Here is a 25,291-nt window from a genome sequence, read left to right on the forward strand (position 1 = left end):
CATCAGATTTTTGACAGTGTGTTTCATGCCTCATTTACCACACCATGTCTGAGATCCTACTTTACATTCAAAGAATAAGGGCACATTTACATTTGTGCATATCTTTACTTTTATTTTTTTTGTTTTAAATTCTTAAAATACCAGTGTCTTCCTGTAGCTAACCTGATTATAGATATATATATATGCAATGTTCTCAAATTTAAACCCCCTTTTTATGTGTATCTTTGAGAAATCTCATGGCTTAATAGGAGGCAATATAAAATCATTAAAAAAGTGAATTCTCCAGATGCTGTATGCATTAACCTTTCATTTAATACCCCTTCTGTACAATATTTCGATGATTACTGTCATTTAGTAAACATTATGAAAATGCAATTCCCCAGGGCTCTTGTTTAATAAATTAGGCAAATTAGGTTTGGGATTTTTTTATTTTAACTGTTTAAACAGCCTGCACCTGCCACCCGAAGTGGGAGCTTTCAGTACATTCCATTCCCCCCACACTCCACCCCAGATATATATAAAACAGATCCACATTTCAATTTGCAGCTGACAGTTTAGGGTTAAGATATGATTCCAGGTAACAGAAGCCAATGAGAATACACCCAGTTGATGTTTGTGACATCATCTTACAGTCAGAGTACATAGAACAGCTGAGGTAGCTTTCAGCCTCAGCACCAGTGCCATTATGATGGATGTTTACATCTCTTCATTGAGAGCCAATTATCTTGCTTTTGTGTGAGGCCCAAATATCACTCATGCTGCCTGCTTGCACAGAGCACTGTTGGATCTAGCTGAACGAATTGTTTTCTCTGTCTCTGGTAAGAGTCTCTTCTATTTTACCTTCTCTTTCAGAATAAAGGTGATGCATCCAACCTGTATAGGGAATTGCTTTCTTAGTCCAGAGGCTTATAAAAGCTATAATATGTAAAGAGTGGTTTTTATTGAAAGAAAGATGCTTTAGGAAAGGATGTATTTTAAAGGAAAATCAAATGTATGTTTATCTGATAAACTTTACTTTGCAATATAAAATAAACAATATTGCTATCTATGTTTAACTTTATGATAACTGAAGTTATCATTAGATTGACAAGATTGTTACTCTGAACAATAATTTATTGCATGTCATTTTCCTTCTTTCTATAAAAATCAAGTATTTAATGGCAAACAGGAGATGGGGAGGGTTAGGGATAGAGACTTTAATATCAGATAAAACTTTAAAAAAATGTTTTGGAATACTTTTGTGGAGGAGTATTCCAAAGTCATGGAGACTGATACTAAGTTGTTCAAGTTACAGATTCTGAAATAAGTTGTGGTTACTTTGTTCCTGGTTATCATTTAAAAGGACAAGGAACTGGGTAATAGATTTACAGCATTTAATGCACAAGTAGCTGTACTTTTCAATGAATAATATTTTCCCCCTATTATAGTGCACAAAATCTAAGGTGTGAGAGAAGTGATTATCTATTTCAAAGTGCTAGCAGCACTGTGGTTCATATCAGGGGGTTCTGCTTGTATAGCCTCCCAGTTTTGCCACAGAATAAGTACATTTAATGCTTGCGAACTGATGTGGATTTAGGAGATTAGCAGTGACACTGGCACTGACAAATCAGATACAATAAAGGATTTAATTGACTGAAGGAGTTCAGGGGCTACTGAATGAAGAATCCAATAACAAGTTTAACTAGTCACGTAGTGTATATAATGGGAGATGAATAACAGGCTATAGTTAATTTAAAAGCTGGTGAGACAATTATTTATTTGGGAAAGACTGGAATTCACTAAATACCTATAATTTAATATCTTGCTGCACTTATTTTAATAATCTGTGATTGTACAATAAAAAGTTTTAAATAATTGCATATGTTGCAAGCATTATGAGTGCTTGCAATTCTCACACTTCTTGTCATTCAGTCTAGTTATGAATAGTTGTCTAGGTCTGTGCTAATCAGTATTTTTGTCAAATAGCCATTTTCAGCTCAAGCATCACTTAAATACAGCAGAATTTCTCAGCTATGTTGTACTTTTCATTTTTACTAATAGAGTCCTGTCTTTGCAGTTCTTAATATTTACCACATTTGTTTTAGCTTTCAGTCAATATGTGTCCAAGCTTAAATCAAATGTTAGATAGATAGGTATTATAGAGGGGCGTGGTATGATGTATTTTAGTTGGGGCAAAATCTCCATTACCCTGTATTGTCTTTTCAATGGCAAAACCCAAAGTACCCTGGTTAAAGTTCGAAAATCATGGCCTATAGGCAAATTGAAATTTTTACGTTTTCTGAGTTTCCCCTGCTTGCTTGTATCGTTAACAAGTTGCACTAATCTTCTGTCCCCCTTAAATAATTTGGCTTAGTCCCTGAGACTGAGGGGAATAAAATAAAAGTACACAGTCCTTAGCATCAGCATTACAAATTTACACACTGTACAGTTCCATGCAGTTTGCCTATCATTACTAGAATTAATATAAGAGCATACAGTAAATCAGCCTCCCAGATAGACAAAAGTCATGTATGATATGAAGAAACTAGCTCCTAACATTGCCAAAATGCTCAGGGAATTAGAGATTCTACTCAGTTTGGATCTCCAAGTCCAACCCTCATAAGTCCAGAGGGTTCATATTTAGGGGGTTTGTCTCAGACCTATTGCTTATACCTATTAGAGGAATTTAAAAGTGAGTGGATGTGATAGGGTGTGCATACTACATCAACCCAGATAGAGTTAATGAGGACCTGTGAAGCCAAATAGATGACCTGGGAGAGGGAGGGTGAGGGTTAATTGAGTGAAGCCTACCTGAGGAAGGGCTGAGGCAGCACTATGAAGCCAGGAGGCTGAAAGCAGAAAAGAGGCTGCAGGGGAAGGAAGGTGCAGTCACTTTCTGGGATGAGGAAGGTTGTCATGGACAAGGAGGAATTCCAGAGAGAGAGAGAGAGAGAGCATAAGCTCTGAGATCCTGCTCTGGAGCAAGGAATTTAGCAAGAGGCTAGGAGGTGGTAAAGTAGCCACAGGGAGTAGAGTAGAGGCCTGCTGTAAACCAGAAACTGTCAACAGAAGAGAGAGAGGCTGCGTAGGAAGGAGCTGAGGGAAACAATAATGGGGAGGGAGACTGAGCAGACCTGACCTGATAGTTATGGGATCCCTAGACTGTAACCAGGTATAGCAGGTGGACCCAGGTTCCCCTGCTGGCTGCTGATAGTGTATGACAGAGCCCCGAGCAGGGGCAGAACACCATCCAGACAAGGCATTTGGACAGTGCTCCTGCTGGACTTTGTAACCATGGAAGAGGTGAACTAGATGGGTACCCAGCCAAATAGCCAAGTTATCCAAAGAGAGACTAGCACAGAGTGAACTGGAAGCAGAAGGGGGAACCTGATGCCAAAAGAGCTACTTTCCCAGACCTGGACACAAGAAGATGCCCTACTGGTGAGTGGGAAACCCTGTTACTGTGCACTATTATTTCACACAGCCTTTTGAAATCCCAGGAAAACTGTTGATCTTACAGTCCCAATAGCCAAGTGCCTAGAACAGTCAAGCTCAGTCAGGGAGCAAAGCATTTTTCTGTTCTTCAGATCAATGGAGAATCAGTTTATGGTTTATTATCAGTTCTCATACTACAGAGAAAATGAATTTTAAGTTTTGCTTTTAATAGGAAGTTAAATTCTGCCTGCCAAACCGTAGAGATGCATCTTCTCTTCAGAAATATCATGTCACACTGTTTCTTTGGAGGGGGGGTTATTGTTGTTTTTTTTTGAGGTGGGGCAGGTTGAGGGGATGAAGGGAGGACTCCATCGCTGCTTGACTGTTAGCTCACCATTAGTCTAATACACAAATTCTTATATGCTACAGTTTGCACTTACAACAGAGCATGACCACTGACCATGTTTAGCTGTTTCCATATACCTTCTAAAGTCATTATAGTGGAGGAGGAATAAAAAGATGACTTTTGAGTTTAAGAATAGGCAGTTCTGTTTGTCAAGAAGTAATAATATTGCATGATTTCTCATGAATGAATCAACACACATCTTCACAATGATATCAGGTAACAGACAAAGAGAGATCTGACAGAACAAAAATTTGAATCAGCCCTCCTACACAAGGAGCTCACTTCAACCCATTGCTGATTTTGAACCAGAGGCCAATGTGAAAAATAGTGAAAGGTGCTTGCATAAACACAACAGGTTTAACATCCTGGGCAGAAAAGATAGGTCAGTCAACTGGGCAGAAACATGGAAAATAAAAGTCTTGTTATAAAAAAGGATAGATATGATCAGTAGTAAAAACATGAACAAAGATTCTTCTTCCCTCCATAATGTAAATAAGAGCTCAACATTTCCTTAAAAAAATTAGAGAAATGCCAGAATTAAGGTAGCCAACTAGAGTGGTATGTAGACCATCTACAACATAGACTTCTTAGAATGTAGTCTTCTCTCCTAATTTTACAGTGGCCAAAATTTTTCCTTTCACATTTAATGGGGACTGTCATGAACCTTTTAATATCGTTTTTTTAGCACTTAAAGTGTTCATGTCTATTTTGAAGTCTATTTAATAATTTCTCAAGGAGATTCTGGTTCTTTTTTGTCATCTCCTGTGGCTCCAAGGTATATCCTTTGGGTCGTTTTCTTGAAAAACTATCATTGTCATGCATTTAGACAGGCAGATTGCTACATAATGTACCCTTTTTAGAGATTTCTTGCATGTATTGTTAATTGCTGAATAAAGCCATTTGTTGTGAGGTAGTTTGCCACACCGTGGACATTCTTTCACATTCTTGTTGTGCACCTTTTCTTTATTCCATGTTAGCATAGTCCCCCCTGGATTCATTCATGCCTGTACTTGTCTGGGTGGGTATTGTTTCTGGGCATCCTGAGATATTTTCCTCCCCATGTCTATGGCTTCTACAGTGGGTTCCACCTCAAAGTGATTCCTCAGAAAAATTCCTTCTTTATGTAGCAACTTTGAAGTACTATGTTTTGGCTGTCTCTAGTTAGAGGTTAGGATAATTTTGGAGTCTTTCTGATGGCTGGCTATTTCTCAGCCCTAACATGGCTGATAAGTTCTTTGCTCCATAGCCACAGTGTTGGATTTGGTTGTACAGGGCTGTTATGAAATCATTCACTGACTCACCATTCCCTTACTTTGTAAGTGAAATCATTCCTGCTCACATTTCACATTGCAGCATGGCATGTAATACTTAACCAGTTCTTCGTTAACTGTATTGAACTGTTTCATATGAGCAGTTTTGTTGGATTCTGGAAAGGATAGTGTCATCTGCTGCAAGTCCCATTGTATAGAGCAGGTTATTCACTTTTTTCTCCTATAATTGCTGATCTAAACCAGAAATGTGACAGAAACTCTGCAATCTGCTTCCCCAGAGAGTCTGTCCCTCAGCATCCTGGAAATCAAATTCTCCTGGAGGTGGTGTTTGGGACAAAAGCTGGGATAAATGTAGCCATCACTACAATTCTACCAAACTAGATTCCTCCACCTCTCTTTTGTTGTTGTTGTTGCCTTTCTGTGGAGTAAGGTAGTGTGGCCCCTTAAAGAAGCAAACTGGTGATAGTCTCGCCTTCACTTACTTTCCTGCAGTCACTCCTGTGACTCAGCATAACAGATCTTTCTTGGTCCTGTGTGTGTGTAGGCTACTTCCTTGCCTGTTTTGCTGCTAGCTCTGTGCAGCTTCTGGCTGGCGGGGGGAGAACTTACTTTTCTCTTTTCCCCTCTTCCCTTGCCAGGATGTTCTGTGATCTGTTGGGTCGTATACAATTCCACTTGGACACCATGTAGAGATTACAGAGACCTAGGACACCATGGTCAGGGTGATTGCACAATTGTCTTTACTTCTTGTCTACGCAGACCCTCACCTTCTTCCTATATGCCCCCCAGTTGCCATCCTGAATAGTGGCTCTAAACATTCACAACTACTCCCAACCACAGTCCCAGTCTCCTTGCTCAATCAGCCTTAGCCTCCACTACCCCAAACTCCCAGTTTCAACTTCCCTTCCACCTTCTGGCTCCCAATCATGGTCTCCTTGCCCAGTCAGTTCCAGATTACGCCTCCAGCTCCCAGTCACAATTTCTGTCCTTTCCTCCAGTCCCAGTCTCACCAGACTCCTTGTCCCAACCTACTCCTTTCCCCTCCTCAGTCTGCCTTTTGTCCCCTCTTCATTAGAATCAGATGGCATCCTTCTCACCAATTCCTTCTCACCACTGCCAGTACTGAGGTAACAGAGCACAGGAAAGACAGGCTCCAGCTCTCAGTTCTAGTGCCTGGCTCCACCATTGCCTAGAAGAGTGGTGAGCTACCTGCGGCCCATCAGGGTAAGTTTATTGTGGGCCGTGAGACATTTTGCTGATGTTAACTGTCTGCAGGCACGGCCCCCCACAGCTCCCAGTGGCTGCGGTTCACCATTCCTGGCCAATGGGAGCTGCGGGAAGCACAACTGGGTAACTTTTTCCTTGCATCCAACAGAGACCAACAAGAAAATTAGGGAGTAGAGCTACTAGAGTTCCTAGTGGGCTTATTAACTTCCTCATTGTGATGGAATAAGGAGGTATCCGCTTCTGGCACACTTATAATGAATTCCCTCTTGGACCTGGAAATGTTTAGTATCAGCACTGCAGTATGCATTATGAATTCCAGGAATGTTAAACTTAGAGAAAGGGGTTGGAATGGACTTTGCTAAATATAACAAAGACTCCAAAGTCCCAAAGTACTGTGACAAGAATATGCAATTTTCTGACTTCTACAGTTAAAATATTGTCCATATAAATAATTGTTTTCACCACAAAGACATTAGGAAATAATTGACTGGTTCTTGCCTGTCTTTGGAGTAATCTAAAGACTGAAAATCATGCCTTTTTAGTATTATAACACTCCTTTCTCGGACTGCCTTATTAATTTTCTGTAATTTGGACACATTGGAGTACCAAGGAAAGCTCTATGTGGCTCTGTTTTAGCTAGGAAATTACCTTAAATCTTTCACATTCTCCAGACAAGATTGACCCCTCAGAGTTTTGGAAACTGAGAAAAGAGGTAACTCCGTGGAGTTGGACACCACTGGGTAAAAGGGAAAAAATTTCAAAGGTGCCTATGTGATTTAGAAGTATATGTCTCATTGAAAGTGAGTGGGACTTGTGCACAAAAGTTACTTAGGCAGGTCTGAAAACTTACCTAAACAGCTTATTCAACCATCTCATTCCCTTACATATTTTCTTTTAGTATCACTTTAAGGCCTTTCTTCTGTAAAGCAAAATATCTTTGTTTATGATTATATATGAGGTGTAGATATTTGGTGGTTTTTGTTTCTTGGGCAGGGATAAGTCCATTGTCACAGAGGAGGGGCCATCGAGTTCCCAAGCTCGTTTACAGCTGACTTGTCATTAGAACAGGGGAAGACATTGAGTCCAAGTTAAATTTAATAATGAAACCCCCAAAAGGGGCTGTCTCCTCAGGCAGCTGAAGTTGAATCATGACACCACTAGTGAGGTGGCATTTTGGAGGGAACACACCTCCATGCAGCCTTGTTTTCAAGTGCTAGTTAAAACAAATCACTAGTCTGTATACCTGGAGAAATCAAACTCTTGGAATAAAAGATCTTTCCCTCCTCACCTGACATTGCCTCTAACTCATTTATGAAAGGTAATATTGGCTGCCATTCTGTGACAGCTGTACACATTCTGTTGTCTTCTGAATCAGGCTGGCCTTGCCAGTGCCCATGCACAGAATTTCAGAGAGAATCTGGCCCAGCACTTATGCTGCCAAATTTCTGGTGGTAAAGTCTAGATTCTTAGGAACTATTGACCTGAAATTGATTTTTTTACTATTTACTGGTCCCTGTGCAGATTTTACATTGACTCAAAGAAGCAACAGTTTGAGATTAACACTGTTAAGATGGTATCTTTTAATTACCCAGCCAAACTCTATCAGAACCACATCATACATTTAAAAATAATTAATTGTTGCTTCTTCTAATTCTGACCTGTTACTAAATGATTTATGTATGCTTTTGGAAGATACAAAATTTATCCTAGTGTGAGGAATCTAATGGTTTTATTTCCAAGAGTACTGAAGTATTTAAAATAAAATAGCCAGGATTTTCATGAGGATATTTTGAGTTTTATTACAAAGAAGCGACCATTGAGCTTGCTGTTATATAATTAGAAACAATATAAAATCACTTCTTCATCCCTTTTATTATGAAATAATGCAAAGAAATCCTTGATCCATTTACAAATCACCCATTGTTATTTATTTAGCTAAAGAATAAATTATACCGTATTTTCCAGCGTATAAGACGACTGGGCGTATAAAACGACCCCCTAATTTTCCAGTTAAAACATAGGTTTTGGCCTATACTCGCCGTATAAGACTACCCTCCCTTCCGAGGCAACACCTGACTGCCCCGACTCCATCCACCACCATCCCAACAGACCCCAGGACTCCCACGCGGCGCCTACCCACCCCCCCCTTCCCCATCCCCTGTCTGCACCCCCAGAACCTCTGCCCGATCCAACCCCTCCTCCCCCGCCCCAGTCCCAGCCCTGGCCCTGGCCTCTTACCCCTGCCGGGGGCCAGGGCCGGCACCACAGCCGCGGGGCCCGGCTCCCCGGGCCGACACCGGGACCGGCGCCACAGCCACGGGGCCCAGCTCCCCGGGCCGACACCGGGACCGGCGCCGCAGCCGCGGGGCCCGGCTCCCCGGGCCCGGCCGACACCGGAGCCGCAGCCGCAGCTGAGGGGCCCGACTCCCCAGGCCGACACCAGGCCCGAGCCGCAGCCGCGGGGCCCGAGCTGGGCCAGGTCCGAGCCGCACAGGCGGGACCAGCCCGAGCCGGGGGTGCTTGGCTGGGACTGGGCTGGGGCGCTCGGCCAGGGCCAGGAGGAGCCATCCCGCACCCTCCCCCACACGCCCAGCTTACCTGCCCGCTCCTTTTTTCAGGCTTCCCGCGAACATTTGACTGGGAAGGGGAGGAGAAGGAGGGCGGAGCGTTCACGGGAGCGGTGTCATCTATTAAGCCTGCTCGGATTGGCTGAGTCAGAGAGGCGGGCTATTACAACCTTTGCCAATCCGAGCAGGCTTTGTATGCATTAATAGAATACACCGCTTGCCGGGATTGGCTCAGCGTGGTACATACAGTATCAGCACAGGGACGTTCTGTATGTAGCCAAAGCTGTTTATACCCGGCGTATAAGACGACCCCCAATTTTTGGGGGTTGTTTTTTAGTATAAAAAGTCGTCTTATACGCCAGAAAATACGGTAATTATATTAACAAAAATACTTCAGAAACTCTAGAATTGCAAGACTGTGACCCTAAACCTGTTTAATGGAATCATATAGACTCCTGCAACTGCACAGAGCCATTGGTTTATGTGTGCTTCAAAGATTTGCCCCTCTGCGTCCAAATGAGGCCTGTGTATATGTGCCCAGTTGATTTTAATTTCACTTTTTCTAACCTGCAAATAACTGTGTAGTAGAATTACTTAGTCCACTAATGATTGAGAAGACCCTTTGTGACTGACTAAATGCTGTGAATTAGGAGGAGGTGAACACACAATAAAAGGGTAAGGATAATGTGTGGCAGAATATAGTTTGTTCATTTGTCAACTGTACCTTAGTTTTAACTATTTATGAGTATATGTCATAGTACATAAGTATAGTATATTTTGTAAAAATAATGAAATCTTATTAATAGGAGACCTCAGTACAACTGCTGCTGTTTAATTTTTGCTGAGAGAAAAAGAAACCTGTAACGGGGTGCAAACTCACCACAGCAGCGCCTCCTTCTGGTTGGTTTGGGAATTAGCTCTTACAGAGGTGCGCATTCGCTAGTAGTGTCTCACCCTCCATTACTCTCTTGGTCTCCACATCCTCACAGTCAGACCCATGTCACTCCCGGACCACGGCGTCCACTTCTGGACACTGCCCTCTGGCTGTGCCCACTCTGCTGGCTCTCCCCCTGTTCTGGGAGTGGGGGCAGCTTTTGGTTCAATCACTCACCTCAGTGGCTCACTGCAGTCCTCAATCTAGTCCCTTTCTCCAAGCGCAAACTGCAGTCTGGCTTAGCCACTCTCATCACTGGCAAGTGGAAGGGATAGAGGGGGGCCAGGCCTGCCCGCTACTCGGGACCGCAACCCAGGGACCCTCTAGTGGCAGCCACTTACTGCCTTCCTCCAAGTTGCCTCTACTGCCTACTTCATTGGGCCACTTCCCCATAGCCCCAGCACCTTCTCTGCCCCAATGTGTCAGTGCCCCACTCTGGCAGTCATCAACCTAGAGCTCTCCCGGCCTCTGCTAACCCTGCCCAGCACTGCTCTGTCTTAGGTGATTCTCCAAGAGCCAGTTCTTCCCCCTTTGCCCTCCAGGGAGAGACTCGGCTCCTCTCTGCCCTGCAGCCTTCTTATAGGGCCCAGCCTGGCCCTGATTGGCTGCTTCCAAACCTCCACTTGATTGGCTTCCAATAAGCCCTTCCAGGATTGGCTGGGGCTCTGCACAGCCTCTCTGGCTTGTTCTTAATGTGGTTTAGTTGCATGCTTTAATAAAGTATGGATTGGTTAGGTAGGTTTTGCAGAGTGTGATTGGTTTTCTTTTGATCTCATCCTGATAATCTAGGGCTGTCCCCTTCACTACAGCATTTGACTGGCACCATGACAAGTGGCAAATGCTAGTGGTGATGTTAATGACTGATAATTAATAAGCACTAAATGTATCCACCTCTTTCTCTCTCTCTTTTTTTACACTTCAGGGTCTCCTATTGTGGTAGCAAGGCTCAATAGGATTTATGAGAAACCAGGTGAGATTTCATGATAGGCTGCCAATTTAATGTGTATCATCACAATATAATTTCAGTTTTTACAAAAAGCTCTTTGTTCTTTGGCAAATATTGTCTGTATAATGCCAGTGTTTGGTGTTGGCATGGATTACCAGCTGCATAAAACAAAAGTGTAGATAAATTCAATTTAATATGCCCAGAGGCACAGACTTTACACACACTTCTTTTCTGAAATTAATCATTTATTCATTCGTAAATCTCATTTTTCCTCAGTCATGTTTTCTTCTGCATGTTCTACTTTATACTCTCCCATGCTTCCAAAAATCAGCACTTGGTTATAATCTGTGAGAAATGTTTATTTTAAATCTTGGAAGTGCTCAGGATCAGCTTTAGTTTGAGTTTGAACTCTGTTTCTGTTACCAGCAGTAGCAAGCCTGTTTTTTCTCCGTGTTCTTGAACTGAGAGTAGACCCTTTTTCTGAATGTCTGTGCTCTATTTGGACCTCTACAAACTTTACCATACTGTGGTTTGTCACATGTGTTGTTCACAGGGCCTTACTATGATCGCCTATGTTCCAAGGGGGAAAAGGGCAGCTGTCTGAAATATACAGGACAAAGCTGATTTTATGTGAACATCACCCCATAATGTTTTACTCATGCTACAAAACCATACATTGATATCACAGTGTAGAATTCTTTGCATGGTTATATTTTGAAAATATACATTTTATCTGATTAAGTACTTATTATCTCCTTATTAGTTAAAGGTTATGAGAGATTAGCAAAGAAGTGATTAATCTTAAAATATAAAACAGATGGTCAACTTAGTGTGTGAATTCATTATGGTAGGTCAGATGGTAGGAGCCGTATGCCATTTATTCTTTTTCACTAACTAGTTGAGTCTATCCAATATAATAACCAGTTTTAAGTTGTTGTTTTTCTAATAAAGCCATTTCATTTTCATTTAGCTCTCCAATCCAGTTGGAAACCGAGAAAAAATATTTTTTTCTAGCTCTTATCTTTCTGACTTAAGCAGGCAATAGCTTTTTGTAATTCCTTTAGTTATTTGGAAAAGTTTGTGATGGGCTCCTTTCCCTGTAATTAGAGTTCTATTACTAGATCACAGGTTAGGCTTAGTCTCAATATATGCCTGAAAGAAGACAATTGTATTTATAACTCCCTATAGTTCAGTGTTACTTTATATTTTGGCACATGTAATTTTTTTTTAAATGGGGTATAATTTGTTTCCTGTACATCAGTAATGTTCTGTCGTATCAGAGATGAGGCCTGATCTTGCTTCTGATCTTGATAAGCTAGTATGACAATTATGAAGCATTGACCATGTGGACTGGTGTAGCGGCAGTAAGGGAGCTTCAGTAATAGTGTTTCCATTTTAAAACTAGAGCCTCCCCAACCTCTGATGTCACCCTTGTTCATTTCTGACCTTCTGCGTCATCTTGTTTGGCTACTTTTATTTTCTATCCCTTATGAGGTTTCTTCAAATGACTGGGCTCAGTTTCACAACCTAACTCCCTTGTTTATTTTCTTGGTCCTTCTGTCCAGATTAAGAAGGGAAGTAAAAGTAGCATATTATATATTATATAAAATAAAACAAAACAAATATGAAATATGGTAGCAATAGTACAAATCAACAGCTAAGAAATTGAGACATTTTGTAAGGGAAACTAAAGTATCAATGTAAAATCTATGTCCAATAGACTTATGGAAAATAAGAATGAATTATTTCAATATATCAGGAACAAATGAAATTCTAACAATGGTGCAGATACGATACTCAAAAAGAATGGTAAAACTGTCAATCATGGTGCAGAAAAGCCAGAAGTATACAAACATATTTCTATAATGTATTTGGAAAGAAGCATGAGGATGCATTCATATCATACTGTAACAAGGAAATAATTTATATTTTCTCAGTAACTAGAGAGGATGTCAAATAGCAGCTATTGAAGTTGAACATTTTTAATCAACAGGACTGGATAACCAGCACCCAAGAATATTGACAGTATTAGCCAAGGAACTCTCTGAACAATTATTTTTGTTTTTAATGAACATTGGGGAAAGTTCCAGAGGCCTAGGAAAAATCTAAAGTTTTGCCAATATTTAAAAATGGTAAATTTAATAATCTGTGTGACTATAGGTTGGTTAGCATGACTTTGATTATAAGTGGGGAATTGTCATCTTCTGGCTTGACTTTGAAATGTAATGCTGATTTAACATGAAGAATTTTTGTTTGTTTTTGTTGTAAAAAAAAATCAGTTTTGGTTTAAAATATTTTTTTCCGTTTTGCTCTGAAACAAAAAACAATTATTAGCTCTGCTCTAATAATAATCCCTTCTATTTCACTGCTTCTAAATTCCTCCTTCTAACATCATTTTTAGTCCTAGTCCTCACATACAGTCATACAACTATGCTGATTTTCTCCACTTTAAATTAAATCGCTCATTTCTGAATTCAGTCTGGTTTCTTTCTAAACAACTTTATAGTAGCTATCTGTAAGAAGTTAGGATTTGCCAACATTTAACACAGTATTTGCCAACATTTATATGAGAGACTAACTTTTTCTTTGTGCTCAGTCTAGGAAATAATAGTGGTAACAGTGTGGTGTCAATGATTTATTCTTCAGCATCTAATATAAGATCTCTTCATGTTTCTCCTTAGTCCCTATTTGTTGGGTTCCTCATGGTCCTTTTCTTTGTATTTGTAAGTTTACAGTGCTGTATGCTTTATTTTTAATAATAACCATAATAATAATAATAATAATAATCTGATCCTTGCCTAGCCTCTGTTTTTGCAACATGATTTGCCCATAGGTAAATTAGATTTGTTTGAATATGAACTAGTACAAATTTCAGATCATGTGAATGAAATTTTCTCTACAAAATTGTGAATACCTTTCAAACTTCTCTTCTCCTATAAATAATTTACTTAAAAATAAAGAGTCATGAAACTGGCATTATAGAAATATAAAAATGAACTTTACAGAACATTAGAGGTGCTTGTGTAACCCATTCATCAGTGTGCATTACATGTCCCATCTGTTTGATCCACAGTCTGTTACAGCCCCAGATACAGAGCCTGGTTTTGTATCTCAAGCTGTAGAGACTAATTCTTTTAGCTCTGGAGGCCTCTGATTAAATTCCTAGTGCATTAGACAGTATGGCAGCCACCACATAAGTGAGGTCTTGACTAGGATTTAAACTGCTGGGTCTCAGATGCTCAGGATGACTTTCCACTGTCCAGAGGAAATATATAATATTATAATAAATATATAATACCAGCTGGAAAGTATGTATTATGTGTCCTCTTCTATTCCTGATTTACAGAAATTCTGAATGTATTATAAACTCAGTTATACAGGCTGGCACTTTGGCTCATTCTGTGAAAACTCACACTTTTAGTTCAGGAGGTCACTAGTTCAATCCCTGATGTCAACCAATATGACATTTATCCAACCTCCACTAATAAATTATTTGTCTTGTTCCTAGTGTTTTCCTTTGTGCCACTTTTCATCTTACACCTGGACCTCGACAGGTTAAAAGAGATGCAATTCACATACATGTTTACTTTTTTTTTCTTCCTGGGATTTATAAATTTATAAATATTGCTGTTTTGTGCACCAATAAGCTTTGTAAAAGTTACACTGAGTATGTCTACACCATAGCTGGGGGTGTGCTTCCCAGCATGGATAGACAAACATGTACTAGCTCTGCTTGAGCTAGCGTGCTAAAAAATAGCAGTGTGGCCGCAGTGTCACTGGTGGTGGCTCAGGCCAGCTATGCAAGTACACCTCTACCCCGTTATAACGCTGTACTCAGGAGCCAAAAAATCTTACTGCGTTATAGGTGAAACAGTGTTATATCGAACTTGGTTTGATCCGCCAGAGCATGCAGCCCCGCCCCCCTGGAGCACTGCTTTACCGAGTTATATCCAAATTTGTGTTATATCAGGTCGCATTATATAGGGGTAGAAGTGTACATACCCAAGGGGTTGGGCAGGTTTGTACCTCACAGAAGATGTGAAATCAGAGTAAGCTTAATTATCTTCCCAAGATTTTAGACTATTTTTTTATTTTGATTCCTCCCACTAATATCATTTTGGATTTTCAATGTCCTCTGTGTAACCTCCACCCAAGTAGCTCCTATGAAGTCTTCAGTAGAAAAAACATCTGTCCCAGTCAGTGGAACCCTGGTAGGAAGGTGGCAGTGGAAACACTATATATTATCCCCTGATACCTGTGTCCTTGTGTTTGTATAGGGAACAGTCTGTTCTTCCGTGAGCCAACAGGTGTGAATTTACCCTATAACATTTGGATTTACTGCTTAATGCTCTGAAGGGATTTATTGTTTGAGTTCTCAGCTGCTAAATTATAATATTACCTGGGAGTTTCCATAAGATAAATTAAATTCTCTGAGTTTTTAATAAATTTCATAATAGCGATGAGGCTATTCCAGAGGGTGTTTTATTATGTGAAAACTGTTTACCTTGTAAGTACACTGCCAACCTTTCTAACTTCTTAGGGAAGTGATTATATAAATATTGCTTCAAGAAAACCACACTCCCATTTAGGATTTACTAGGTGAATACTTGTTTTATTAAATGCATTTGAGACATATTTTATATAGATAAAATGAGGCCTCTGGAATGCCTGTGAGTTTGGGAATCAAATCTGAAGTCTTGGGCAAATGCAGACTGTTCCACCTGTACTGGCTATCAGAGCTTAACCCAGTTTGGATTGGAGCCCTATGATACTAGTTACCATGCAAAGAAAATGAAAAGATGTTTTTTTGCCATAAAGAGCTTTGAGTCCAAATACCTGATCCTACGAAGACATGCATTTAAATTAACGGGACAGTGTGTAAAGTCAAACAAATGTAAATATTTGGAGGATGGGGCCTAATTATTTCATAAGTATTATATCCTTCCGATACTGCATTACTGATCATTGTAGGATGGGTGTGAAGGGTTCCTCGTGGGGTGCCACTTGAAACTGGGGTACCACTGAGCCTCCCTGACCCACCAGCCTGGGTTCCCTTTATACTGTGCTGCTGTGACAGGCTCTCGAGCCCCCTCCCATGCACACAGATGTAGGGACACACCCAGCTGCAGCTGTATACACACAGATGCTGAGATCAGCTCTGTATGGGAAGGCTCAGCTAAGGGATTTCCCAATACTCAAGTGTACACCCCCCTCTAGAGCAGGGGTCGGCAACTTCTGGCATGCGCCTCGCCAGGGTAAGCACCCTGGTGGGCCGGGCCAGTTTGTTTATCTGCCGTGTTGGCAGGTTTAGCCGATCGCGGCTCCCACTGGCTGTGGTTCGCCATCCCAGGCCAATGGGGGCGGCAGGAAGCACCGCGGGCCAGGGGATGTGCTGGCTGTGGCTTCCCGCCTCCCCATTGGCCTGGGAGGGCGAACCGCAGCCAGTGGGAGCCACGATCAGCCGAACCTGCTGATGCAGCAGATAAACAAACTGGCCCGGCCCGCCAGGGTGCTTACCCTGGCAAGCCACGTGACAGAGGTTGCTGAACCCTACTCTAGAGGATAAACCCAAAATTGTACCATCTTGTGCTGCAAAGAGAACTATATAGCATAAGCTCATTGAAATTCACCCCCTCCCTCAGTGTGGAGGAAGATATTGCACAGCTTTTGTCCTCCAGTTATGAATTCCACAAACTGGTTTTAGGGAAAACAAAAACAAGTTTATTAACTACAAAAGATAGATTTTAAGTGATTTTAAGGGATAGCAAACAGATCAAAGCAGATTACCCAGCAAATAAAACAAAAATACCATCTAAGTTTAAGATACTAAAAAAACTGGTTACAAGTAGTAATTTCTCACCACAAATTATGTTTTAGGCAGATTGCAGAGATTCTTGAAGGCAGCTGCACTTGCCTGCAGTTTAAACCTTTAGATATTTCATTCACAGGCTAAATACCCTTCCAGTCTGGGCTCAGTCCTTTTCCCCTCATTCAGTCTTTGTTTCTTAGATATTTACAGCAGCCATCTTGGGAGGCGATTCAGTGAAGAACGAACCATGATTATGTCACTCCCCTGCCTTAAATAAGTTTTACATGTGGCAGGAATCTTTTGTCTTCCAGTGTGGTTCCCACCCCTGGCCAGTGGAAAAGTACTAGTATTATTCTTAGAGTCCAGTATCAGGTGACTTGATAAGGTTACCATGCAGCCATAACTCAAAGACTGTTTGCAGCATCTCCAGGAAGGCTTTCCCAGTGAAAGATTAGCATCTAAGACCTATTGTTCTTCCTAATTGCTGTTTCCAGACAGCAATCTAGACTGATTGCATTATGTCTAGTGGGCATTCCCCCAGTGTAAACACATTTTAATAGGTGCATAGATAATATTCCTAATTTCACATGCAAAAATAATAATGCATACAAATATTCAGTAAATAATAACCTTTCCAATGATATCACACATGCCCTATATTGCACAAAATACATCATAATTATGCCATACCCATAATAATATTACTATGAAGAATATGTGGCATAATGCCACAATGGTTTATATCATTTCAGCACATATATAGAAAGATTCATATGTCCAAAAGCAACAATCTTTGAAATCTTTTTGTAGCTTCCCATTTATATGTAGATGTAAGACCCAGAAACTTCTCCCAAGTAACATGTTGAAAACTTCAAAACTTCATTATGTCTGTTTATGATTAGCTTTATCTGGGAGCCCTTGCTTCATTGACACATAGATATAATCTGTTCTGTCTGTGGACAGTTCTATTATTGTGAATATAAATGCAATAATGGAAGAGTTATTTCTGGAGACAAAATTTTTAATCCATTAACTTTGCAAGTTTTTATTTTTAATCACTAGATTAGTTTTATGAATATATAATGGCAGGAGAATTTTTAGAATGCTAAAATTAACTAAAATATATGCCACAGTGGAAAAAATAAATAGAAAACTACAATGTTTTCCATTCTGAGTTGTATTATGTCACTTTCAGTGTAGCAAAGATCTTCCTAATGTGAAAATGTAATCCAGTGTTCAGTATGCGTATTATGGGTCCCTCTTCGGCTAGTCCCTAGAAGATAGGCCTACTGTAATGACCAGCAAGAGCTGTTTTTCCTGTATTTCAGATAATAAAGGCTCATGCTTTTAATGCTGGAGGTTCTAGATTTGGTATGCAGTGATGACTCATGATGTCAGTCATTATAAAAGGAAGATGGAAAGTTAATAACTTAGGTCATGATGCATCCTAGCAATCAAGGGAAATCCTCCATAGACTTGCAATCAACAAGTCTAATTAGACTCATAGACTTATACACTTTAAGGCCAGAAGAGATCATCGTGATCATCTAGTCTGACCTCCTAATTATTATTAATGTTAAATCAGAAGTACTAGATGGGAAATGGTATATTCCATCTTTTGGAAGTATGCTTGAAAGCATAATGGAGCAAAAATACAATTGAGATTAAAATGTATTTAATAGGATATTTAGAATAAATTGAATACTATAAAAACAACTGGAATGGCTCTGTCAATATCTAAATGAGTTATTGTTATATAGTGGGAATACAGGGATGACCTATCTGACATAATTTATTACAGACAATGATAAATACAACTTTGAATGAAACACTCTTTGGAGTGGAAGAAAGTTTAGATGATGAATACGGGAGCCATTCCTATGATTTGTAAAAGAAACATTACTAAAAATCCCCCAACAAATTATAACAAAGGAGAAGTTCTAGGCTGTCAAGTTGTCAGTCCAGATAGCATATGCCAGCAATGCCCCTCTGCCATATACATTGGCCAAACCGGACAGTCTCTATGCAAAAGAATAAGTGGATGCAAATCATACATCAAGAATTGTAACATTCAAAAAACAGTAGGAGAGCACTTCAGTCTCCCTGGACACTCAATAACAGACTTAAAAGTTGCCATTCTTCAACAAAAAAACTTAAAAAACAGACTTCAAAGAGAAACTGCAGAACTGGAATTAATTTGAAAACTTGACACCGTCAAATTAGGCCTAAATAAAGACTCGGAGTGGCTGGGTCACTACAAAAAATAATTTTCCCTCTGTTGATACACCTTCTTGTCAACTGCTGGGAATGAGCCAGCTCCACCTTGATTGAATTGGCCTTGTTAGCACTGACCCCCAACTTTGTAAGGCAACTCCCATCTTTTCATGTGCTGTGTATTTATACCGGCTTACTGTATGTTCCACTCCATGCATCTGATGAAGTGGGTTATAGCCCACAAAAACTTATGCCCAAATAAATGTGTTAGTCTCTAAGGTGCCACAAGGACTCCTCGTTGTTTTTTCTTTAATCCTCAGTTTCCAAACATGTTAGGCCACAGCACAGGTATACAGCAAGTGAAGCCTTCCACAGCTTCCTCTCCTCTTCAGCTCACCCTCTGATCTCCTCCCTTTAGTTTCTGTTCCTTGCACTTATAGATCCTCCCCATCACAAAGCCAATTACCTCCTTAGGCCAACAGTAATCCTCACCAGTAACAGGTTGTTTTATTCCAAGTGTGCCTGCAGCCTTCTCTGTGCTGCAGCAACCTCAGTGATTGGAGCCATAGTCAGTGCTGCACAATACTATAGATATGTACCCAAAGTTGTACTAAGAATGGTGTAACACATTGCTTGAGATTAGGGTGACCAGATGTCCCGATTTTATAGGGACAGTCCCGATACTTGGGGCTTTTTTCTTATATAGGCTCCTATTCCCCCCCCCCCCGTTCCAATTTTTCACACTTGCTATCCGATCACTCTATTTGAGATATAACTGTATTTAATAGGATAATCCAAATAGAGCATCATAACGCATATACCTGAGAGGGCAGAGTTGAGGATGCAAATACAAACATAACTTTGGACCAGACTCTGCCTCACCATTATGAGGGTCAATAGGAAAGGGGGAGAGTAAAAGAAGCCTTGTCGTCCAGCCCCATGTGGGTTGCCAAAGGGCTGAGCATATTGACAGTATGTGCACTCAATGGAGCACAAGGGCTTGTCTCTCCCATGTAACTTCTGGCTGGGGGAACAATTTTCACCCTGAGAAGGGGTATAGTGGCAGAGGGCTGTGCATTTTGCCTCCTGGTGCTGTCTCTTGAGTACAATGTCCCTCTACACAGAGCAGTGCCTCTCAGGCTGACTCGCTTGCCATCCACCTGACTTTTAAACACTTTAGTAGCATCAACCTCAAAGCCTTCAAAAATGGTCAAATTGGGTTAAAACCATATTTTAAGAAAATAATAAAATTTAGATTCTCTTTTATTTGTCTTGGTTTTTGATTCTTTGGGGTGCACATGGGTCATGTTTTCAAGTTTTTGTCCTGAAACTTAAAAACTTGTTTTAGAGGGATAGAAATTTACTTTTAATTTTTAATGAAAGCAGAGATCCTAACATAATCAAGTGTCCCCTGAGCTTTAAGGATAATATCAATATCATGAAACTCATGCTGAAATTGTGAGAGTTGGCAACACTGGTTATTACTTGGGGTATGTCAGAGGTATGTCAGTGCAGTCAGAGGTGTTGTGGCAGCACATTGTAGACATACCTAAACTAGTTTTGATCAAGCTAGCTGACTAAAAATAGCAGTGGAGCTGTGGCAGCATAGGCTGTACAAGGAACCTGTGTACTTACTTGAGTGGCTACGCCATGACGCCACCCATGTTACTGTAGCTTCACTGCTGTTTTTAGCAAGTGGGCTTGCTATGCCTACACATGCTTCAGCCATACTTCCTGTTGCACGCAGACATACGCTTAGTTGCACAATAAACTTAATAAAAGTTTTTTATGAATTTCTTCTATCTAATCTAAGTAATCTATCTATCTATCTGTGTTTTATATATAGCTATAAAAGGGGGTTAAAATGCTTCCAAGGTTTTTAGCTGTATTGATATAAATTCTATTGTATGAAAAGAAAATCGTTTTGTACACAATAATCTAGAAACAATACATGCACTATCTGGTGTGAGACCCTTTAACAGGGCCAGATGGAATGTTGAACTCTGTGTCTGTGGCTTTTGGAAAGGACAGTTGATATGTGAGAGGGAAATGGAGTCCATCTTTCCTGCTTTTATGGATGAATTGGGACACTGGAGGCCCACAGAAGCAGTTCAGAATATTTCCTGCAGGTTAAACCAAATAAATCCTCAGGAGGTGGCAACTGCAGAGCCAGGGTGCTACTGTTTCTGAAGTGGGAATGAGCTGCTGGGAAAGAGAAATCCTCTCCTGGGTGTGACAGAGAAGCCACTGAAAAGGAAAGGGGAAGAAAATGGGAGACAGTGTACAAGAGGAGGCTGCTGTGAATGACCTGCGAGTCCAGGCCTGGAGAACTACTTTGAAGAGACCCAGGATAATTGTAGTCATTCATTCTGTCACTGCTGCAGGGAAGGAACCACACTGCTCCAACTTTAATGACAGAGAAGGGAAGATGTAAGTTCATTGTCAGTGCTGAAATATGTTGCAGTGGCTGTAGCTTTTGGATATGTTTTTCAAACTGCTGCGCAGCAACTTGTTATTATGCATGTAAATAAGTAAACACTAACCACTTATTACTATACCTTTCCAACCAGTTTACAACAATCACTATTTTATTATCATTATTTATATTGCTTTGTTATTGGTCTGATTTGAAGATTAATTTTATACTTTGCACCCCACAATGGTTGCTTCTTCCTTCTTCGCAGTTAAGATTTCATATTGGAGTGATCGTTTGTGCTCATTTAATTTTCCAAAGTACTCAACCATATGTACTTACTAGCATGAAGCACTCTTTCTACCATAAATAACTGAAAATTAATTTTAGACTAAAAACATTTATAAATCCTGTTAGTCACTCTACACTGAAGTGGATTATTTGTTCTGTGTTTGTACAGCACCTAGCACATTGAGGATCCTTGGCAGAACCACAGTATAAATACATAATAGAACTATGCAAATTCCGTAACTACAACTGTGTTTTGTAAATTTTAGTTATGTAAGTGAACCTGAGATATACTTTTATCTAACGCACACATGCACCTCACACATATTTATCTTTATCTTATTGGTAACTTCTTCTGTCTCTTTTGTGTGATTTTTGTCCTCTTTCTCTTCATTTATGCACTCTGTTAAAATTCAATTCATTTTTTAAACCTAAAAAAAAAGTTAAACCAAATCAGTTAATAAATTGTCACAAATCAATCAATCAATTGTTGTTTATATGTTTGGGAGGAGGGTTTAGCCTTATTTACTTGCCAAGTTGTAAATTTCAGTGATTCAGGATGGGTCTCCGAGCTCCTAGTATGAATTAATGAGTCTTTATTGTAATGATATACCGTATCAGGAGCATGGACTGCTAGTCAGGGCAGCAGTTATACTGAAGTGGAGCTCCACTATATTAAATGTTAATATTATTAAAACTTAAGAAGGCAATGAGAATTCCTTTGCAATATGTTCCGTGAGGATCTAGAAGAGGTGACCTTCAACATGAAAAGCTGGTGAAATCAGGAAGTAAAATACGTGGATTTCTGTTTGATACCTGAGAAGCACGGCTCCCCAAAATGTCTCAGGATTATCTATTCAGAAGACAGAGGCAGTTCACACTACATCACCTCCTACATTAACTCCACTAGCCTTTCATCCAGAACTCATTTATCACTGGGCACTCTCACAGAATATACATTAGTGTACCCTTCCTTCCTCCCACAGGCTCTTCAGAAAAGCCCGACAGGTCTTGAGAAATTCCTCTGGTGTTCAGACATCTAAAAAGTGACCATTTAAAACAGGGGTGGGCAAACTTTTTAGCCGGAGGGCCATATTGAGTTTCTGAAATTGTATGGAGGGCTGCCTGTTTGGGGAGGCATAGCCTCCCCCTAACAGCCAGGCATGGCCCGGCCCCACCCCCTATCTGACCCCACTGCTTCTCTCTCCCTGACTGCCCCCTCAGGATTCCTGCCCCATCCACCCCTCCTTGTCTCCTGACTGCCCTTGGAACACCTGCCTGCCCCCGCTGCCCAATCCAACCCCTCCTCTCATCCCCGACTGCCCCCCCCGGGACCTCTACCCCATCCAACCACCTTCTCCCATGCTGAAGACCACCCCGGAACTCCTGACCACACCCCCACCCCATCTAACCCCCCCCTTTCTGACTGCTCCCACCAGGACCCCAACCCCCATTCAACCCCCCTGTTCCCCACCCTTTGATTGCCCTGCCCCCTATCCACACCCCACCACCCCGAACTCCTCTGCCCTCTATCCAACCCCCCTGCTCCCTGCCCCCTTACCGCGCTGCCTGGAGCACTGGTGACTGGCGGCGCTACAGCCGCGCCACCCAGAGCACCAGGACAGGCAGCAGTTCTGCAAGATCCCTGCCACCCAGAGCACTCTGCCGGCAGTGCGGCGAGCTGAGGCTGCAGCGAAGGGGGAACAGCAGGGGAGGGGCCAGGAGCCAGCTTCCCGGGCCAGGAGCTCAGGGGCTGGGCAGGAGGGTCCCACTGGCTGGATGTGGCCCGTGGGCCGTAGTTTGCCCACCGCTGATTTAAAAAGTGATGCAATATAGTTGTTCTGCTCATGATGTACCAATGTTTGTCTCATACTTCCAGTGTTCTTTTTGACCTAATCTAATTTTAATAATCCAATTTCTGTAGAATAGCCATAAAGAAAAACTAAGAAAGGCTGCCATAAAAAAGGAATAAGGTAAAAATAAAAAGTGTATAAATATAGTCTTAAGGGTCAAACTTAAATTCACAAAGTCATTAAAGTTCAAGGTTGAGGCTTAAAGTCTAGGCTGAGTGCACGTGATAGAAAACACATTGCTGGCATCTCTGGTTATTCATCAGAGGTAACTATAAGAACTGAGGCACAAGGGGACATTTTGTTTAGGGTGGAGTTTCAGGGATGCTTAGTTCTTTTTATGGGTTTAATTTAGACTATAATATTGTCATAAAGTAGTAGTAATATTTACTATAAAGAGAATTCTTCATATTTCTTTCAAAGCACTGTTCAAACATTTAACTTAATCCTCACAACACACATGTGAGGCAGATAAGTATGCATTATGCATAAAGAAACTCAGTCCCAGAGAGGTTAAATGATGCCCCGTTTACATGCAGTGAGTGAGAGACAGGATTAAGCTTAGAACCACTGGAAGGAGCTTTCAGGCACTCAGGGTGTGTCTAGACTACCGTAAAAGACCCCTGGCTGTCCCGGGTCAGCTGACTTGTGCTTGCAGGGCTTAGGCTGTGGAGCTCTAACATTGCAGCCTAGACCTTCTGGCTCAGGCTGGAGCATGGACTCTTAAACCCTGTGAGGTGGGAGGGTCTCAGAGTCTGGGCTCCAGCCCAAGCTGGAACATCTACACTGCAATTTTATAGCAGCTGTTCTGTGGGTCTTTTATCAGTGTAGATTTTCCCTTATTAACTTTTGGCTCTATGGAGGAAAGTTGTGGTGTTTATTTAAATAAACAGTATGTATCTAGCCGCTTTCTTTGCAAAAATAGCACTGACAATATAAAAGTGTGTAAGCCAGCTGCTGGAATTGAAAAGGTCAAGCAACTGTGTTACATATTTTGCCTTAGGACATTGAGTAGAAGCCCTCCAACTACACACTTTTTATATAAAATTAAACTAGTTAGTTTTGTGATCTCTCGGTAACCTTCCCCCTCTTCCAAATTTGGAGGCCAGTCCCATGCATAGTGCAGTGATTTTGATGGGACAAGATTTGGTTTCATTTCAACATGCGCACACATTCATGCACACACACAAAAAAATGGCCAGGATCCCTCTGTAATGGAATGGTAAACTGTATTATATTGTTCATCTCCTAGCTGGCACTTTGTGTAAATATCCTATTTAAATTAACCTTAGCCATACCTGGCAGAGCGTGAAAGGATCTTATGATGAACACATATGGTGTCTATAATGTAGCCAGTCCATATCTGGTACTGGGACATGACACCCTCAGAATTTTAAGGCAAGGGCTCACTTGCTTATACAATAACTAGGAACTTGGTCCTCCTTTGGTACAACAGTGCGTTCACTCATGATGTGCTCTGCCTTGGTAACTTCGGGGATTTTCTTTTAAATCTTTGAAGACAGACAAAACAAGGGTTCTGGCTCAATATTTCAGATTGAATTCATTCATGACCTGAGGCCATGTAAGTGCACAGTCCCACTTTTGGTCAACAGAATTACACACTGTGTACTTAGGCTAATCCCATACAGCTCTTTGAGTTATTCACTCTTGGCTGGTGGCAGTTTTGCTCCTGAAATTTTTAAATACACTAGCGCACACTTAAAACCATGTAAATGTTCACTTCAGGTATTGCAAACAATCACAATGTCAACAGCACAGTCTGTAATGCTTTTTTTACATTTTGCATCAGGCAAAAACTTTACAAACAAGTAATTAAATTCACTTAGAGGAATTCTGTGCATTTCTTGGCATTTCTTCTCTGAGTATAAGATTGCTTCCTAGAAGAAAAAAGTCAGTTTGCCATTCACATTAGGAATACTATCATTATCAAC

General features: G+C 40.9%; 1 protein-coding gene across 42 annotated transcripts in view; it reads left to right on the top strand.

Annotated features, from left to right (window-relative positions):
• The window catches only part of MGAT4C (MGAT4 family member C), a 566,296-nt gene that overhangs the window by 376,143 nt on the left and 164,862 nt on the right, over positions 1-25,291 (top strand). For 25 of the 42 annotated variants that reach the window (XR_005592876.1, XM_039520655.1, XM_039520654.1 and 22 more), the window contains exons 1-4: positions 648-818; positions 5,730-5,813; positions 6,167-6,315; positions 10,742-10,789. The exons of 1 other annotated variant lie outside the window; for it this stretch is intronic. The gene's annotated coding sequence lies outside the window, so the exon portion shown is untranslated. Of the gene's footprint in view, positions 1-647; positions 819-5,729; positions 5,814-6,166; positions 6,316-10,741; positions 10,790-25,291 lie in introns of those variants that run through there. 16 more of the 42 variants (XM_039520675.1, XM_039520677.1, XM_039520668.1 and 13 more) reach the window with 2 other exon arrangements.

This window comes from Mauremys reevesii, linkage group 1 (genome assembly GCF_016161935.1).
Source record: "Mauremys reevesii isolate NIE-2019 linkage group 1, ASM1616193v1, whole genome shotgun sequence".
Classification (NCBI taxonomy): domain Eukaryota; kingdom Metazoa; phylum Chordata; order Testudines; family Geoemydidae; genus Mauremys; species Mauremys reevesii.